This window comes from Anabrus simplex, chromosome 1 (genome assembly GCF_040414725.1).
Source record: "Anabrus simplex isolate iqAnaSimp1 chromosome 1, ASM4041472v1, whole genome shotgun sequence".
Taxonomy (NCBI): Eukaryota; Metazoa; Arthropoda; class Insecta; order Orthoptera; family Tettigoniidae; genus Anabrus; species Anabrus simplex.
This window is the reverse complement of record NC_090265.1, coordinates 515,488,016-515,505,071: the sequence shown is the minus strand read 5'-3', so window position 1 is coordinate 515,505,071 and position 17,056 is coordinate 515,488,016.

The following is a 17,056-nucleotide window of genomic DNA, read 5'->3' as shown; positions in this document are numbered from 1 at the left end:
AGCCCCTGATTTACATGACCATAAAAATCAACTTTTTAATCACATTAAGTACGTTAAAATGTATTAAACGTCTTATAATTTTCCAACATGTCTCTATGTTAGAAATTATCAAACTGCGGTCAAGGACGCGCAGCTGTGAGCTCATATGCGGGAGATAGTGTGTTCGAATCCCACTGCCGGCAGCCCTGAAGATGGTTTTCCGTGGTTTCCCATTTTCACACCAGACAAATGCTGGGGCTGTACCTTAATTAAGGCCACGGCCGCTTCCTTCCCATTCCTAATCCTTTCCTACCCCATCGTCGCCATAAGACCTATCTGTGTCAGTGCGACTTAAAGCAAATAGCAAAAAAATAAAAATAAAATAAATATAGGCTATATATATAACAAACCACGGAATATGGAGATTTTGTATCACAGTTACTTCAGTTAAAAATTCGGGCGTTTTGAACAAGGACATTTTAAGGAAGTAGGCCTATATTACTTTCATAGGAGGACGCTACCAAACGGTGGATACTTTCGTATAATGGACCTCTTGAAAGTGGACTATCTCTCTGATAACTCTCGCTGTGGGTAGGGATATAGAACTGCCTGTCGCAAGAGGGGACTCAAACGAACAACCCGCAGGGGATCTCATTTTGAGAATGTGGATGGTTAACCACGGGGTCCCTAATTTGACATTGCTTGCACCAGTACGATTCTCCTCACTTCCAACTCTCCTATCTGACCTATGGTCAACACTTTTTCTCTCTTAAACCCAAAAGTATTAGTTTTATGAGGCATCGGAATGGCTACCCAGTTGTACATCTCCTAATAACAATCATCACCACCACCACCACTAGAGAGGAGACCAATCCAAGAAAGTGGAATCAATGCCAGATATAACTCCTTTTTTTTTGCTAGGGGCTTTACGTCGCACCGACACACATAGGTCTTACGGCAAGATTTTACTTGGGTTCCTTGATTATTATATTCGTATCACATGTTGTGAACCCCCTTCGTTTCGCCCCTTTTAGTTTTTCAAAATATGATTTCACTTGGTACTAAAGTTTGTTTATTGCAGGTAGAGGACAGCGGGTCGAGTACCGGGCACATCAGTGGACGGAGTGCAGTGATCACATGAGTCTCGCAGTATTGTCAGGACAAGACAAATTTTAGAGAAGAACTTGTGAGTGCTACAAATGCAAAAAAGATTGAGCGAATTCAGAATGGAATATGTTCAGGGCCTAGCGATGTGAGCGAAAAGAATTACTGCATCACCAAGGACTGACCGACCGACTAAGCAGTTATAGATTTAGCGCTACTGTACCGGTGGTGGTGGTGGTGGTGGTGGTGTTTATTGCTTTAAGAGGGAGTACACCTGGGCAACCATCCTCTATTAACACCAATCAGAGAAAGAATTGAAAGGGATCCGACACTTCAAAAAATGAAGATATCGGCCAAAGGAAGACAAGGGCCATGAAGGCGGAGTGCACGGATATTTTAAACTCGTACCTTAATATATTCTACGCCCGGTCTAGGAAGTCAAGAGTAGTGATGGTGGTGATTATTGCTTTAAGAGGATGTACAACTAGGCAATCATCCTCTATACGACACTAATCAGACAGAAAAATAGAATTGATCCGCCACTTCGAAAAATGAAGGCATCGGCCAAAGAATGATAAGGGTCACGAAAGGCGTGAAAATAAGACTGCCTAGGCCTCGACTAGCCTACTCTATACCGTCGGGTCGGAAAAGAACAAGCGTTGACCAAGGAAGGTCGGATAGGATAGATGAAAGTGAGGAGCTTGGCACAAGTAAGTGGAAGCTCAGAGCCTCGTGGTCACCAACCCACGCTCCCAAGTTAATAGCCTCTTAGGTCCTTTTTAGTCGCCTCTTACGACAGGTAGGGGATATTGTGGGTGTTATTCCACCCCCACCCACAGGGAGATCTATAAAGTCAAGAACAACGGCTGAGAAAATTGGTCGCGCTGACCACGCGTCACCTGCAGACCTTCGGGCTGAGCAGCCGTCGCTTAGTAGCCCAAGGTCCATCAGCGCAACATTTACCGTGGTTTTATTCTGTTCCCTACTCAAATGAGGAAAGTAATTGTAAGCAATAGCAGGTTTAACGAAGGCCCCGCTATGGCCACACTCGTGTCACTACTTGAGGCACAAGTTGTCGCCTCTATAAGCCACCTCTTACAAGAGGGGGCGGTTAACTTACGTGAATTCTATACGTCACTCAAGGGAGGGGGGCGGCTACTTAGAATTGAACCAAGGTATTGTTCATTCCAGACGGCGTATCATCGCCTCTGCTACCCTGTGTAAGTACTACTGACTCGGGCGCAGAGTTAGATCTGTCAGTAGGATTCCTGATCTACACAGGTCTTGGGATGCGCAATCAGACCATCTGAGACGCAACACGCGCCAACTCTGATCTTCGGCCTCGGCCGACGATAAGATAACGACAGTGTTGCCAACTGCTGTGTCATCAATAACCACTCAGTATTCTCATGACTTGTACAACTCTGTATTGCACATTAATACGCTATGTGTTTACAAGAAGTTATTGCATCTCCGTTGACATCACGTTAAACAATGACGCTACTAGATGCTGAGTGGCTCAAGCGGTAAGAGCGTTGGCCTTCTAAGCTCAAGTTGACCGGTTCGATTTAGGCTCGGTCAATTCGTTACACCAGATTTATGTGAAACTGAAAACAGTCCAACTTAGGTTGAGGCCGAAGAAATGCCAGCTCTTCAAGGAGGAAGTACAGTACCTTGGCACTATTGTCTCGGAGGAAGGAGTCTGGACCGACCCAGAGAAAATGATGGCGGTGACGGAGGGGCCAGTACCCAAGCACAAGTCCTAGCTTCGAAGATTCCTGGACCTCTGAACCTATTACCGTCGATTTGTCGGAGGATTTGCCAACATCGCTAATCCGTTACATTGCCTTACCGAGAATGATCAACGATTCATCTGGATGAGGAATGCCAGAAAGATTTCCACCACCTGAAGCAAGTCCTGTGCACAGCACCTGGATTGGAATATCTCAGCACTGGAGCAAAGTTTGCGCTTGACACAGACTCCAGCGAATATGGCATTCGGGGCGTCCTGTCTCAAGTTGTGGACAACGAAGGGAGGGTAACTACATTTCGTTTGGGTTTTTACCCCAGTTAACTTTGTATCTGTATTGCATTGAATAGTAATAATGTTATTTGTTTTAAGTCCGCCTTTTAAGACAGACGCCGGGGTGTCGGAATTTTTTATCGCAGGAGTTCTTTAACGTACCGGAAGCCAAAGGCACGGAGTTGTTACTTTTAAAACACACTTTAAATGCGTACTACAGGCTTTTTCACTGTTGTGCAGGTATTTTCACAGAAACAAGGATGATTGGGGGTAACAAAATTGATGTTTTGGGGTGTACAGACCTGGCAAGGCTGGTATTGACACTGACGGGGAATTGTTTGATAAGATATTCAGCTATGTGGGGAACGACACGGAAAGGAACGTTATTGTACCGGGCGATCTCAACTTGCCCTAATGTAAACTGGAAAGGGAATGCGAATGACCAACAAAATAATGGTGAATAAGTTAATATGGGAAGGACAGCTGAATCAGAAAGTGATGGAATCAACTACAGGGAAAAATATTCTAGACGTTGTGCTGATAAAACTAGATGAGCTCTACAGAGAAACTGGAGTAACAGATGGTATAAGTGATCATAAAGCTGTTTTTGTCGTAGTTAAAAATAAATGTGATAGAAAGGAATGTTGTTAAAGTAGGACTATCAGGCAATACCATATCGATGATAAGAGAGGCAAGGGGAAATTTTTTAAACGCAAATATGGCCAATAGAATATGTAAGCAGCTTATGGGATGGATTTAAAGCAATTGCTAAGGAGTGTGAAAACAAATATGTACCTTTAAAAGTAGTAAGAAATGGTAACGACCAATCATAACAGGGAAATAAAGGGTTAAGAAGGAGGTGCAGATTAAAAACATAAGAGTTAGGAAATGTTGCGAAAATAAGGAGAGATTGACGGAGTTTATTGGGAAATGGATTTTAGCAAAAATATAACTTAATTAAAAAATCAGCTAAGGATCGCATGACGGCAAACATAACTGGCAGTCATATGAATTTCGAATGAATGCTATTTGCTTTACGTCGCACCGACACACATGTCTTACGGCGACGATGGGATAGGAAAGGCCTAGGAATCGGAAGGAAGCGGCCGTGGCCTTAATTAAGGTACAGCCCCGGCATTTGCCTGGTGTGAAAATGGGAAACCACGGAAAACCATCTTCAGGGCTGCCGACAGTGGGGCTCGAACCCACTATCTCCCGATTACTGGATACTCATATGAATTTCAGGATGTGTATAGGTACTGTACTTTAAGGCAGAAACAGGTTACAGGAAGGACATTCCCGGGATCATTAATGAACAAAGGAATCAATCAATCAATCAATCAATCAATCAATCAATCAATCAATCAATCAATCAATCAATCAATCAATCAATCAATCAATCAATCACCACTGTTCAGCATTTAGGGCAGTCGCCCAGGTGGCATATTTCCTATCAGTTTTTTTACCTAGTCTTTTCTTAAATCATCGCAAAGATTTTGGAAATTTGATAAATTATTCCAATCCCTAACTCCCCTTTCTATAAACGAATATTTCCGCAACTCTTGAATTACGACTTTATCTTGATATTGCAATCTTTCCTACTTTTGAAAAGACCGGGCGAGTTGGGCGTACGGTTAGAAGCGCACGGCTGTGAGCTTGCATCCGGGAGATAGTGGGTTTGAATCCCGCTGTCGACAGCCGTGAAGATGGTTTTCCGTGGTTTCCCATTTTCACACCAGGCAAATGCCGGGGCTGTACCTTAATTAAGGCCACGGCCGCTTCCTTCCAACTCCTAGGCCTTTCCTATCCTATCGTCGCCATAAGACCTATCTGTGTTGGTGCGACTTAAAGCAACTAGCACAAAAAAAAAACCTGTTGAAACAAACACCACTTAAAATTCGTCTACTAATGTCATTCCACGCTATCTCTCCGCTGACAGCTCGGAACATACCACTTACAAGTTAGTCGAGCAGCTCGTCTGCCTTCTCCCGAGTTTTCCCAGCTCAAACTTTGCAACATTTTCGTAACACTATTCTGTCGGAAATCACCCAGAACAAACAGAGTTGCTTTCCTTTGGATTTTTTTCCAGTTCTCGAATCACATAATTCTGATAAGGTTGTCGTATACTGGAACCATAATCTAGTTAAGGTCTTACCAGAGACGTATATACCCTCTCCTTTACATCCTTAATGAAAATGAAAACCTACAACCTGTTTTCCAGTCATTGACCGGGTCAGGGATGTGATGAATGAAACATATATAGGGTGTTATTACAGTGGGGTCGCCACTCCCAAGGTGATTTATTAATGAGTGATAAATGCTATGAAATGATAATGGAGAGTGTTGCTGGAATGAAAGATGACAGGGAAAACCGGAGTACCCGGAGAAAAATCTGTCCCGCCTCCGCTTTGTCCAGCACAAATCTCACATGGTATCACCGGGATCTGAACCACGGTATCCAGCGGTGAGAGGCCGACGCGCTGCCGTCTGAGTCACGGAGGCTCTTTACATCCTTAATGCAACCCCTAAATACCCTCATGACCATGTGCAGAGATCTGTTGAATTTCATGTATGTAGACTTACCGGACAAAAAATCAGCGACGCCCTGGAGACATGGTAACACCGCCTCCAGCTTTGTAACCGCCTTGATTCGAGGACGAGTGTCCACATGTGCAGCCACTCGCTGATAGATTCCGGTAATGCTCATGTCTGTGTTTCACCCACTGTTCCAAATAGCCTCACACATTTTCTATGGGATTTAGCAGGTCAGACGAGGTGTCACGGGGTGTTGGTGTGTCCACAGCATACTCGTCTTGAAGATGTTGAATGAAGGGCAACACTAGGTGAAATTATCCTGGTTAATGTTCACGGTGGCCTGAATAACTGGGTCCAAGTCATACTTCCGAAACATCACAGAACCACCTCCGTCCTGAAATACACCCTCCACAGGGTGTGAGTTAAATATCTCATTGGGCAGTCGGTCAATTCGACGTCTTGCATTATTTGAATGAAGGTTGGAAGGGATATTCGTACACTGACAGTAGCAATTCCTGTCGGGTTTGAAACCGGTTTTCATTGGCAAGGCGTAACACTCGTCTCCGGTTCCTGTTGGTTAGGATATTGTGCGACCACAGTTTTCACGGCCGCGAGTATTACACCGTTCCCGGTAGATACTGTACATTGGACAGTCCGCGTTGATACACCAACAAATCGGGCAACTCCATTCCCTATATGGCCATGGGCACATCCAAACACGACAGCCACCTTTTGCCAATCTGTCACGCCTTTGCCTCGACCCATCTTGATGCGTTGTGTCCATACAATCGTCTGGCGTCCACATACCAGTTTTTGGCTAGTTGCTTTACGTCGCATGACACAGATAGGTCTTGTGGCGACGATGGGACAGGAGAGGGCTAGGATACTGCTACAGCATGTGTTGGTTGCTGCATACGGTGTTGCCCTGAATTCGTACTCATGCACGACAATGCCAGGGCTCGTATAGCGTGCCTGGTATGAAAATGGGAAACCACGGAAAACCATTTTCAGGGCTGCCGACAGTGGGATTCGAACCTACTATCTCCCGAATACTGGATACTGGCCGCACTTAAGCGACTGCAGCTATCGAGCTCGGTACATACCAGTTTACTGCCATGGTAATTATGTCAGCGGTGAAGGGTCGCATGGCCGTCTGGTATCAGTGCAACACTATCTACATCGCTCCAAGTCGACCAATGTGCTCTTTCAAGAGGGTGACAACTCGTGCCCGGTGTACATATGTGCTTTGGTCTTTCGCCAATATGCCATTTTTTGCTAATATCCCTATATGATGCCAACTTTACGAACTTGATCTGGGAGATCTTGTTGGTTTTACACTGTTGCCATTTCGTACTTACAAATTTCATTCCTCTCATCGGTTTTGGAATTTTTCCTGGTCTTGTCGAAGATACGTTGGCGCTTCTCATGTTATGTACCCATAAACTTGATATTCTTTTCGTACAGAGGCGAACTGGAAGATATAAAGATGGTGATGGTAAAAGCTAGGGTGAAGAGAGAGAGTGCTCTAACAATCATCACACACCCTAATTTACGGATCTACTTCGCTCAATTTGTGATCTCAGATCAGACGCAGATAAATTTTGGTCAATTTGCTCCACAAAGAGCGTGACTCACTAGGTCTCGAAAACGTCATCTCGCCTGGGTCGAAAGAGAACAGTTGGTCAGTTAGAAAAGATGGAAGTGAGGCGTCCGTCTAAAGTAAGGAAGCAATGTTGGAATCAGCTAGGAGCATCATGGTCGCCAACCACGCTCCCAATTCGGGAGCCCCTGTGAGAAGTAAAATATGATGCTTGGCATTAAGATGTTTTATGCGTGGCACACTTTATAACATGTTCTCTGCAAATAACCACCTCCAGGTTCTTTCAAGAAGCAAGGGGAGATAAGACACACTCTGCCATTATGTAGTGGTAGTGATCTTTTTTTTTTTTTTTTTTTGCTAGGGGCTTTACGTCGCACCGACACAGATAGGTCTTATGGCGACGATGATCATTATTTTAACAGGGAGTTCAACTAGGCAACCATCCTCTGTTAACACACAGTTCAAAAAAATTAGGGGAACATGTTGTGTAACGTCTGGTATGTGAACGTTAATTCGGTAGATGGGGTTCCAATGGTCGTACATCATATCTTGAGACCTTAGCTACTCAGGTATGTTAAATCGAAGTTATACTCCATCTGTAGGCGTAGTCATGCATTAAACTGCCAGGTGACCCCTCAAAACAAAGTGAATAGCGGTGCGTCCGTGTGTCGTTGTGAGGTACACAGACTACTGCGGTCATCTGAGCACGTTGTACGTCAACCAGCACATCCCATGAGCTTAGCGAGGTTCAAGTCGCAAGGGCCGTCACTTTGATCCAGGAAGGATGGACTTTTCGTCGTGTTGCTGTGGATCTCAGTGTCTCTCCGTCAGTTATTCACCGCTTGTGGAATCGCTACAGTGAGACAGGCCAGTTCACAAGGAGGGTTGGACAAGGTCGTGGTCGCATGGCAACCCCACAGGATGACCGATATCTGACCATCTGTGCGTTCCGGCGTCGTTCAGCAACTGCCGGAGAACTGCAACAAGATCCCAGGAAGGTCACTGGAGTCACAGTGTCTGACCAGACAGTAAGGAACAGGTTAAGAGAAGCGTCCTTACGACCCAGACATCCTGTTCTAGTGCTCCGTTTAACGCAGCAACATCGCGCAGCTCATCTTCTGTTTGCCCGTACCCACGTCAACTAGCAACTTCGCCAATGGAGACCTGTGTTGTTCACAGACGAGTCCAGATTTCCCCTGGACGTCAACGTGTATGGAGACGCCGTGGTGAGCAGTACTTGCCAAATGTTGTCCAGAAAGGTGACCGACTCGGACTAGGTTTTGTGATGATGTGGGGTGGCATCAGTATTGATGACCGTATGGATCTTGTCGTCCGTGGTAATCTTACCGCTGCGAGGTACATCGAGCAGATACTGCTACAGCATGTGTTGGTTGCTGCATACGGTGTTGGCCCTGAATTCGTACTCATGCACGACAATGCCAGGACTCATGTAGCGCGCATCATCAGAGCTGTCTTGCGAGAACTGGACATTCAAGAGATGGAATGGCCAGCAGTGAGTCCCGACCTTAATCACATCCAGCATGTGTGGGATAGGTCTGACAGAAGTGTCTGTGGGTGTTCTGTTCCACCACAGACTCTCCAACACCTCCAACATGCTCTCATTGAAGAATGGAGCCTGCTTCCGCAACGTGACCTCCGTCGACTTATACGGAGCATGCCACGTAGGTGCCAAGCTGTGATAAATGCTCGTGGAGGACATATACCATACTAAAGCTCTCCAACTGTGATAAAAATCCACCCTGGAGGACTGTTATCACTTTGTTTTCGCCCCTATTTGAACATTTCCGTTTGTGATCTGAAAATGAACGCAAATCCATCGATGTTCTCTTGTATACTTCAACGGTAAAGAATAAAGGTTTAGTTGGCAATATACCTGGGTGTGAGGTATTGTTTTGTGGAGCATGGCACACGTTCAAAAATATGTTTCCCTATTTTTTTGAACTGTGTACTAAAAATGAAGAAGTCCAGAAAGGGAAACGCCACAAATGCGTGGAAATGAAACGCTCCCCACACCTCGCAAACCTAATACCGTCGTGGCCGGAAAGGAACAAGGATTGACCAAGGGAGGTTAGATAGAAAAGGTGAAGTGAGGTAGCTGGCATTAGTAAGAGGAACAAATGTCAGACGCAGGTAGGGCCCAAAGGTCGCCAAGCCATGCTCCGAAGTTCAGAGCACCTGGTCCCTTTTAGTCGCCTCTTACAACCGGCAGAAGACACAAACGGAACTACGAAACTGTGTACGTAAATGGAGGGAAGGAGCAATTGTAGTGCAGTACAGTTCCGAGGAAGCTTAAAAAGAATGTTTAAATTTCTCCGTTATTATTAGTCCTGAAGGGCTGCTAGTCGACGTGGCAAAGGTGTGCTCGGTTACCCGAAAGGACGTGGGTTCAATTCTCCACCAGGAAGTCGAAATATTTAGAAACGAGATTTCCATTTCTGGAGAGGCATATGGCCTTGAAGTTCACTCAGCTTACACCAGACTCCAAGGGCCTTCGTGGCCTGTACGAAGATTGATTTGTTTGCTAATATTAGTTCTATCAAGTTTGTTATATACTTACAGTACTAGAAAATGTACTTTTTATCTCCCGTATCTTAAACTACTTTTTGTGTAGTGAAGGATAACGCATGCGATATCTAAGGTTTTAGAATGTTTGCGTTATTTCCCGTATACGTTCTTAAGCTGTAGATTTGCGGAATTATTTTTGAAATTCTGCATGTTATAAACATTATCTATTTTAAAACCATAATAATCTTAGAAACCTTTCAAATAGGAATAAATGGTGAGTCCTAGACGTCCTACTGAGTTGGAGGATACCGAAGAATTTTCTTGAACAAATAATCTCCATCTCAGTAATGAAATGTCTGTTAAGTCATCATCAGCTTGGAGGCTGGTTGCATCCTCAAATCGCACTGCCAAAGGTTACGCGGTTATAGGGAGACTAAAAAATTTAAAAAAATCCTTTTGCGGCTCCATAATGAAGCGTAGAAGGCATGGTGAGGTAGTTTCCCGTTGCTTTTCTTACTGGGCCAAAGTGCTACTGGAACCAGCGCCACCCATACCTCAGCAGCTTCCATACTGTCACAGCCAATGAGACTCATTCAGTGAAGCTACATTTTTTTTATCTAAGCTGTGTCAAGAGATAGATGCATAAATACCCAATCCATCAAGAAATAGTAAGAGATGAGCAGGCAAGCAGGCACACCAAAGTATCATAGTTGTTCATATCACTTTCCTCACTGTTATTTTCTTGTCGTGGTACCGGTACTGTCTGTGTATAGTCGACGACTCATCACCCCGAACAGTGCCGTATGATGCAGCGATCAATAGCGCTGCTCCATGCCAAGCGCTAGCATGAGCGTTCGCCAACCCAACCACCTCCATACCATACTTTTCCTTCTCATTCCTACAGATCATATTTAACACTTCTGTTCTTGATACTGCAAATGGAGGCATACTTGCTGGATTCTTAACCGTTAACAGCATGATTATTATTATTTTGATTGTTTATTCTTTTATTCCGCGGGAGTTCTTGTAGCAAGGGACAAATTATTTTAAAATTCCGTAACTGAAGTTTCAAGAGCAAAGACACTGTTTTTACATGTTTGCGCATCAATTTCGACGTTCCATTTTAAACTACCAGATGGCAGAGCAAACCGGATCTCTGTTAGACGGTTTATGGCTGAGTTTTAATTTTTTTTCCCCCGGTTCCATGACTAAATGGATGGCGTCCTGGCCTTTAGTCCAAGGGGTCCCGGATTGGATTACCGGCCGGTTCGGGGAATTTAACCTTCATTCGTCAATTCCGATGGTTCGGAAGCTGGATATATGTACCGTCTTCAGCATTACAATTCATCATACGTAAGGCCCCATTCTCACAGAACTGCAGGTCGCCTATCAGACGTCAACTCGAAAGACCTGCACCAGACCTCTCCGGAAGCCAAACGCCATTATTATTATTATTATTATTATTATTATTATTATTATTATTATTATTATTATTATTATTATTATTATTATTATTATTATTATATTGATTTTTTAATTAATTCATGAATTGCCGGTTTGAACCCACGATGTTGGGATTCATGGCCGACACTCTACCTCGGATGACCAGAGAGCGCTAGCTGACTCTCTTAACATACGAAAGTTCACTAAAACTAGTTTGTAAAGACGGGAAATGCAAGTTTTGAGGGACACCCTTGGTGTAGTAAGGGAAAGTGAGACGTGAGGAATTAGAAGAATTCAGACCTATTGATCAAGGACCAGATCCCACAACAATGAAGACTGGAAGATTGTAGTGTAAAATCAAGTTCCTACAAACTTCCAGATGTAGCATTCATATACTGTATTTTTGGGACATGTAAGTATACTTTAGTACATGATAATCTGTTGAATTCGATGCACATAGGAAGGATTAGTTTAGCCAAAATTCCGTTTCCATCGAAAATACTAGTGGTCATTTCTGTTTACTTATTGCTTTTTCCCTTGCGTCAACCTTTCTGCTTCTTCGTTGGTCCTCTCATGTAGTGCCCACTGTATGTCCATCCTGGCTCTGAATGGCTGAACACCCTTCTACGACAATATACCAATCATTCCTCGGTTGTCTGGGAAAATATTCTGGTTGAAGCAGATCAAAGGTACGATTACTTTCTTTTTTACTTGGCCGCTTAGTGGGGTGTCTTGTAGGGATAGTTGGTGTGTATGGATATAGGAGTGGTTTGGGCGATCAATGCGTTCTGTTGGGCTAACTGCTTATAGAGTAAATCGAGTGTCATCTGTTCGTAACCCTTTTCTAACTGGGAAGTTTTTTTTTTTTGCTATTTTGCTTTACGTCACACCGACACAGATAGGTCTTATGGCGACGATGGGACAGGAAGCGGCCGTGGCCTTAATTACGGTACAGCCCCAACATTTTCCCCGTGTGAAAATGGGAAACCACGGAAACCCATCTTCAGGGTTGCCGACAGTGGGGTTCGAACCCACTATCTCCCGGATACGAGCTCACAGCTGCGCGCCCATGACCGCACGGCCAACTCGCCCCGTCGGGAAGTTTTTAGATTTATTTTGTATATTTTTAAAATATCATTGGGTTTTCTATCTCATCTCAGAAAGACCCGGCCGCGTGGCTCAACCAAAATCGGCTGAACATGAAACTGCCAGTGTCAACACGAATGCAGCCCTCGGTCGGCAAAAATAGCGATTAGCATGAAAGAAAGGAGAACCACACATAGTGAAGGGATAATTGAATACACAATAATAACTTATTGGATTATTCATGTATTCGATTGTTCGATTATATTTCTCATTCGATTATTTTTCGATTATTCATTGGAATGAATGAGGCAATCGAATAGTGAATATTTTTATATCCGATTATTAATTCGAAACTCCATTCGAATCAATGAGGTAATTGAATAGTGAATGCTTTCGAAATAATCAAATGAAAAGTGATGTTATTAAGACAGTTTATTCACTCATTCAGTTTCAACATTTAGAGATACGTTTGGAAAAAGGCGTATTTCTGTTTTTCATATGAGTTCATCTATTCGCTTATTTCAATCGATTATCCATCCGATACACTTAAACCGAAAAATTGATTCATGACGCATCCGAATATTCTATACAACTGAGCGACATTTAAAACACATCCGATTATTTTATTCAACTATTTATTCGATTATCTAAACAATCTGATGGAGGTTATTCGAATATTAATAGTATTCGATTATGCCATCACTACAACTGAATGGTATTTGAAACTTATTCGATTATTGTATTCTATTATTTATTCGCTTATTTAAATAATCGGATGGAGGTTATTCGATTATTAAAAGTACTCGATTATGTCATCACTACCCCCGCACACAGAGGCGAGACAGGGGATAGGAAGAAAATAAAAAAGGATGTTCTGTCTGCCATACAAAATAATTGCAGTTCGTAATACTCCCAAGAATAACGTCCGAGTGGATTCGTCGTGCTGACTACTCACTTCATAATCTGCAGGCCTTCGGGCTGAGCAGCGGTCGCTTGGTAGGCCAATACCCTTCAGGGCTGTAGTGCCATTGGGTTAGGTTTAATATTACTTTTTTATTTCTCCGCTGTCAAGTAATAAGTGTAAGATGCCATTCGCCTTATTATAAGATGCTGTTTGCGCATTTGAAGGAAATAAATAGAAGTGTGACAGTTCAACCCATCTTTCGAGTTAGATTCCGTCTGAAACGTAGCTCTGCGTGTTATTTACGTTTTTAGGCAATATTTTCTTTGAAATTTTTATCTCTTATAATGCACCAAGATGATTTGTGAAGCCCCCTTATCAACTGGTGAATGGGCGTAAGGCATTTCAGTGAGTGTAGAATGGCACTATTCAAATGACATACTTTTAAAGTAAGGAAAATCACGTATTCATGAGTATTTTTATACAGTTTATACCCTTGCTGTTATTTGTTATGATCTTTCGTTTCCCTGGATTGTCTGTTTTATTGGCATCTTTTGAGCGTATAATCGGTCTATTTGTGGATCAGGAAATTGTGTGTCTTTTTTCAAATTCGAAACTAAGGATATCTGCTCGGCCACGACAGTCCGCGTGATCATAAAGATCAAGAAAAAAAAACACAAACAGAAAAGATATGGAAGGCCTATATGCAAAGTGATAAATTACATTATGCTCACTTGCCTTGAGCACAAGAAGTTAGTCCTATGTACTGTACATATATTGAACAACTGTATCATAAATGTATGTTAATGTGTATGGTTCAAATCCCGTTACAAGTATTTCTCTTTATTATTATTATTATTATTATTATTATTATTATTATTATTATTATTATTATTATTATTGTATCTGTATTATTACTATGATTACTATAATTGTAACTATTATTTTTGTTTGATTCAATTCTATAATCGGATTTCACTATGTATTAATTAACTATCGCTTGCTTCATTTTAGTTAATTTATCGTGCATATTACCATCAACATTATGAAAAGTGAGACTTACTGCCTAATATCTTATATGGATATATTATTTGTGATACCACCTTTTAAAACAAAGCAACACATGGTGCAATACTGTTACAGTAACTGTCGAGTCATCGCTCTATCATTGTGTGCATTTAGTGATGAGATCATATTTAGGGAGTTCCGTATTTGCCTGAGGCTATTTCATCACCGTCTGTAACATTTTAGCTGGGTGGGAGTGACGTGTGTGTGATAAGTTATGTCTATATAAAGGGCTGTATCCTATAGCGAGAGTTCAGATGGAGAAGTCAGTTGGATAGTTCAGTTGGTTGGAAGGAGATGAATGGAGAGACTTGCCATGAAGTCAATTGGAGTCAATTGGAGAGAGACGAATGGTGAACAGTGATATGGATACGTAATCGTCAGTGGCCAAATTAATTATATGTTCGGAGTGTGTGTCGTGTATCTGTTCGGTCGAGTTCTTGTGTCAGTTCGGTGACAGCCGAATACTGAGTAGTCGTAATGCAGACTAACAGTTATCAGTGAATTACTTGTAGATTTGATTGTGAAGTGTGAATATAATTTCAAGCCATCCTATATCTCGTTTGTGAAACTAAAAGGATACATCACCAAATTAGGCTTGAGATACCTACAGCTGATACCAACTCAAAGGAATACGTCGTTATAACACTCAAAGTGTTGAGGGTACCGTTACGTGAACCAGTGAGGGATAAATTCCTTGTACAACTTTAAAATATCCGGTCAAGAGGATTTCAGATTTAATGCCTATAGTTTCCTTCAGTTGTCCGGCTCCATGGCTAAATGGTTAGCATGTTGGCCTTTGGTCATAGGGGTCCCGGGTTCGATTCCCTGCAGGGTCGGGAATTTTAACCATAAGTGGTTAATTTCGCTGGCGCAGGGGCTGGGTGTATGTGTCGTCCTCGTCATTATTTCATCCTCATCACGACGCGCAGATCGCCTACGGGAGTCAAATCAAAAGACCTGCATCTAGCGAGCCGAACTTGTCCTCGGACGCTCCCGACACTAAAAGCCATACGCCATTTCATTTTTTTTCCTTCAGTTTTATATTATCTTCTGAATTATCGCAGTAAATCTCACTCATTAAAATCAGCATTTAAAGAATATATTTTGTTTAGTATCCAATAAATTAATTGTTTCATTTCAATAGTAGATCGGGTAACTTCACATTTTAATGGGGAAACCGAACGCCAATCTGCTTTTCCCAGAACCTACATGTTATGCTGTCAAAGTAAGCTTATTACCACACACCCTAGAGATATTCAAGACTCTCATTATATTATCGTTACATCTATTTGTAGCTGGCACCCATCAACAATTGTATGTGTAAGTAATCAGGTAGTACTAAGTGTGAGTATAGTCCGACGATTGAATATTTTATTTAATGAATATGTTAATACGGTTTCATTTTAAAATTAAATTAGAAAGCATTCACAACAGTAACAAGGAATAGTGATTGTATAAAAGATTATGTGGGGCCAATTACTGAATAATCTTTGTCGGCCTCCGGTACCAAGATCACGGGTTCGAACCCGGCAAAGGTAGTTGGATTTCTGAAGGGCCAAGAAAAGTCCATTCGGCCTCCATATCGTATCTGCTGACACATTTTGTGTTTACTCGACAAAATGAATTTAAAAACTCAGCCATAGGTCTCTGGTAGAGTAAACCGGAACATCGAAATTGACGAGCAGACAGTCCAGGTGGCTGGCTAATCAAGGATTTGAAGTCATCGCAGGAGATTGTGATGGGTACCGTCAGTTCATTATTGCGGACCCGACTATCCGTTACGAAAACAATCACTATGAACAGTCTACTTCAGTTGAAAGAGAAAAACGAGCAATGTACGAAAAATGTGAAGAATTTTATTCTAAAAAATCTCTCACTTGTATGGAACTCAGAAGTTTGAAGATTATGGTTTCTTTTTGAACAAGGGCAGCAGTCTCAGATGCTGTTCTGAATTTCTTTTATAAATTTAAATTTGATGAACAGGCGAGGAACAGGAACTGATAGGAATCTGTGAAACAATCTTAATAGATTCTATCAAAATCATCGATCACTCTATATACGGGCCTTAAAATTAACTCTAGAGATCAAATATAGACCTATTTGTAGTTACACATTGTAACAAACTTAAATTTAACTTTAGTTTTCTCATTATTGTTAGGTTTTTAACATTAGTAAGCTGTGTAACATTGCATTTCCTGAATGGAGTCGCTCATTTTATTTCTGAATTTTTCTCTCTATTATTATTATTATTATTATTATTATTATTATTATTATTATTATTATTATTATTATTATTATTATTATTGTGGTGCTGGCAGTACGAAAAAAGCAGTAGAAAACGAGGACAAGAAACAAGGAGAAGATGCTGATATATACATACTGTATTTGGTACCTGTATTTTGTTAATGTTAATTTGTTACTTTTGTATTATTCTCCTATCCAAATATATGTAATTCCCTACAAACTCTGGGGGCTCGTTCGCGATGCATGAAGGATAATGCGAAATACGGAAGACGGAGAAACTTAAAACGCTGATTACTGAAGATACGACGCAGTTGTAAAGATGCCAACAAACTGAAGACGTAATACGCCGCAGATGTTTCAAGACCTACAGTAAAACGTAGATAGTGAAGATATCTCAAATCGTGAGTACAATATATTTCTCTATAATAAGACGTGAATATTTAAGTGAGATGCGTGCTGCTAATTTGAGACCAGCGAGAACCTCCAGCTGTGCCGAGATGATGAAGCCGTGAACCAGCTTCAGCAACGATGATTCATCCGGGGCGGA